The sequence below is a fragment of the Calidris pugnax genome, unplaced genomic scaffold (genome assembly GCF_001431845.1).
Source record: "Calidris pugnax isolate Ruff unplaced genomic scaffold, ASM143184v1 scaffold492, whole genome shotgun sequence".
NCBI lineage: Eukaryota > Metazoa > Chordata > Aves > Charadriiformes > Scolopacidae > Calidris > Calidris pugnax.
This window is the reverse complement of record NW_015091453.1, coordinates 469,053-473,157: the sequence shown is the minus strand read 5'-3', so window position 1 is coordinate 473,157 and position 4,105 is coordinate 469,053.

Below are 4,105 nucleotides of genomic sequence, written 5' to 3'. Positions count from 1 at the left end.
GGGTTTAATATTTTTCCTAGAACTTTTTTTTTTTTTTTTTTTTTTTTTTTTTTTTTTTTTTTTTTTTTTTTTTAAAAAAAAAAAAAAAAAAAAAAAAAGTAATGAAAAGGGATGAAAGGGCTGCTGTCAAAAACATAATTACATTCCCGGATATGCGTACACCCCTAGAAAATTCTGAATGACATATTTCTAAAGATTTTTTAAAATAACTACAGGGTATTAATTACATGTAAAGCTATCAACTCTTTTCTCTCTATTTTGAAACCTCTGTTAGGAAGTGTTTTCCATTAGGCAACACCTTCCAAACACAGCCAGCTACGCCGCGCTGCTGTAGGTAGCGAGGAACCACGTCTGAGGCTCTGACTGGACGTGGTAACCACCGCACACCCCAACGCTGGCCGTGCTGGGCTCCACGGGGAGGGCACAGCCCAGGGACAGACGTGTGGTACTCACTGGGGGACAGGGGAGGGCTACAGCCTGACACAACCGCCTCTGCAAGAGTGCTGTTTTCCTTATCTGAGCGGCTGCATTGCTGCGAGGTCAGCAAGAGCCCCTGTGACTGCATCGCCATGGAGCCGGGCAAGGGGGTGAACGTGCTTCTGGCTGTTTCTCACACAAAGGCAAAGACAGCGCGGCCAGGACTGCGGCCAAGGGAGAGCACGGAGCAAATGTTCCAGAGACGGCCTGTGCCGCGGGGACCCCGCTCTTCTCTGCAGCTCCGAACATCTGGGCAGCATCTCTGCCGTCAGAGCTGTGTGCAGGGCGGCTGTGACCCTGCAGTTGTCCTCCTGTGGTCTTGTCCTCGCCTGTCTCCACCTGGTGTCTTCTGGCTCAGCGACAGGCAGCTCCAAGAGGCCCAGCCCCAGCACAGGACTGGGCACCAGCCCCAGGCACAGGTGACCTCTGGGTCTCCGCTCCCCAGCTGGGGAAAAACACATCACTTCTCTGTGTGGTTTGTTCTGATGGAAAGTAAGAGGTACATAGTCCATAATTAATCACAATAATTAATGACAATAATTAAGGAGATGCTCAACTACTGTTTGCAAGCCTCTGAAATAGAAAGGTTGCAGACATCATCTGTTCCGCATCTAGAATTTGGCATAATCAATTCTGAACCCCAGTGTGACAAATAGCAAAGCTATTCAGAGGTGCCTGTCCTACATCAGGCTGGCTGTAGCAAAAAAAAAAAAAAAAAAAGTCCAAAACTGTGACACAACAGCCACAACCCCAGGCAGGGCAATAAAACCACTTCCAGGCCAGGAGAGGACATGGCAGGAAGGATTTTACAAAGGAGCAATGCAGCACGGGCAGAACTGGAGCACAACAGGAACGGCTACTGCTCTGCGGGGCAGCCTCTCGGGTACCCGTCTGAAATCAGACACAGACTGCTCGGAGCTGGGGAGCTGCCTGCAAACAGCTTTTATTTGAGAAATAAAAACGGAGAGAAGGGCGACGGATCCGCGGGGAGAAGGGTGAGGGCCCCCAGCAAAGCCCCTCTGCTTACAGCGAGGGCAGCAAACACGGGGCAGCAGGAACGCCCTCCTGCGAAGGTGGGAGCGAAAGGGACACAGGGCCTGGCAGAGCAGGGACAGGGAAAGGCACAAGTGCTGCAGGCAGCGTTGCCAGGTGACGAGTGCCTAAGGAGAGGACAGGCAGGGTGTTTGTTCTCTCTGCCAGAATTAAAGTCCAAGCAGGGTGTTTTGTTGCTCTGGAAAATACCCGGGAAGCGTGGGGCCTGCGGGCGCGGGCCGGGAGCTTGCAGAGGGCAAGGGCAGTGCGGAGCTGCCCCTGCCTGGCCGTGCCCACAGCACCCCAGAGAATCCCCGAGCAGCTCCCTGTGCAGGGAACAGCCTCGCATGGCCAAGAAAGGGGAAAAGAAAAAAGCATTGGCTGGCAGCAACACCCCAACGAATGGTGACACCGTGACCCAGTCATCACACCCAGCTTCATGTGGCATCTCTGCACCACCCCAAAAACGCAGCTCAACAGCACCTCTCCTTGCCAAAACCCTGGGCAGGGCAGCAACGATGGGCCTCTGTTTCTCCGAGCAGGATTATTTGTCTTCCCTCCTCTGCACGGGGGGACACTGAGGCACTGAGCAAACAAGCGACACAACGAGAGCTCCTAGGGCTCAGTAAAGAGACAGGGGATACCAGTGATACCCTCTTTGGCTTCAAGCTCCTTGGCTGTAAGGCCATCTCCCAGAGCACCCACTACCCTCTGCCGCGCACAGGCAGAGACACCCGAACCAGCAGCACCACGGCCAAGCATCCGAGAGCAGCAACTGGAGACCTTGGGCTTTGCAAACTTGCTGCGGCACAGATGGGGACATGGAGCAACATGCAATTTAAAAAAAAAAAAAAAATAAATCTTCTCAGGGGGATACAAAAATAATACCATGTACATTCCAGCTTCCCGAACAACAATCGCCTGAGAAGCCAGCACTGTGGGAAAGTCTCAGCTTGCTTTTCCTGGGTATTATAAATAGAATTACGGCTGCAAGCAGGGCTTTAAACACGGAGGAAGGGCGAAAAGGCCATTTAACGGGCTCTGTTTGAACTCAGGCTCTGGCCTGCATCCAGCTCTCTGCAGAACAGCTGGTCGCTTCCTGCCGAGCGAAGGCCAGCATCGCTGTGCTGGGAACCAGGAAGCCCAGGCCGAGGGCTGCCTGTCAGATCCCGGTGCCCACAAGCTTGCTGGGGACATCGCACCTTGGGCTGCCATGTCTGTCACTTGGGAGCCTGCTCTGCTCCTGCCTGCAGCCTCGCCTGCACTCTTCCATGTGTTGTGACCACCAGCGTGAGAAAGGGTGAGTAGGTGTGAGACTTCCCCAGAAAAGTCTGACTGGCAGGGCTGGCATCTGAAAGGTCTCAAGAAGTTCCCCTCCAGTAAGCTGCTTGGTTTCTCAGCCCACTTGAAGGCTCAGTGACTACCAAGCGCTGTGGGACTGAATCACACAGCTTACTCGCACTGCCTGGTTCTCCAATCTCCTCGTCTTTGCCCAGGTGACTGCTGCTGCCTTTCCCTTACGGCCACGCTGCTCATCACAAGCCCCCCCAGAGCCTCGCCACGGGCAGCTCACAGAATCACAGAATGCTGTGGGGCTGGAAGGGACCTCTGGAGATCATCCAGTCAAAACCCCTGCCCAAAGCAGGTCCACCCAGAGCAGGTTGCACAGGAACGTGTCCAGGTGGGGTTTGAATGTCTCCAGAGAAGGAGACCCCACCACCTCCCTGGGCAGCCTCTGCCAGGGCTCTGCCACCCTCACAGGAAAGAAGTTCCTCCTCATGTTTAGGTGGAGCGTCTTATGTTCAAGTTTGTGCCCATTTCCTCTTGTCCTGTCATTGGGCACCACTGAAAAAAGACTGGCCCCATCCTCTTGACATAAGTATTTATCAGATACCCCCTCAGTCTTCTTTTCTCCACACAAAAAAGACCCAAGCCCCTCAGCCTCTCCTCATTAGAGAGATGCTCCAGGCCCCTCATAATCTCCATAGCCCTTTGCTGTCCCTTCTCCAGCAATTCCCTGTCCTTGAACTGCAGAGCCCAGAACTGGGCACAGTACTCCAGAAGCTCAACATCCCGCCATCCACATATTCAATCCTCTCTTCCTTATTCTATCTCCTACTCCTCTGGGTTATGGGCTTGCAATTCCCCAGGCCAACTTCTAACCACCAGCACCGTACTTTAGGCAGGGTATCACACGCCAGGCCCAGCGCCTTGTTCTGTAGTGGTACCACCAGGGCCCAGCAGCCCATTACCCGCCCTCACTGCTCCCCAGCCTCTTCCCCCAAGGCTTCAACGGGAGCCAAAACGTCTCCGGAGAGCCTCCATGCTGAGCGCTGTGGGCACAGAGCAGTGCAGCCGCGCTGCAGGCTCCTGCCTCTCATCTCCCCTCGCGGCTACAGGCCGCCCGCCCCCTCCCCGCGGGGAAGGCCCTCAGGCCCGGCGCCGCTCAGGGGCCCGCCTCACGGGACCAGCTGTACGGGGGGAGCCCGCCGGCCGCTCGCGGGGTGCCGGCAGCCCCACGGAGACAGGGGGGCGCCGCCGAGCCCCCGGTTCGCTCAGAGAGCCCGATGCCCCCCCCGGCCCCTCAGGGCCCCCG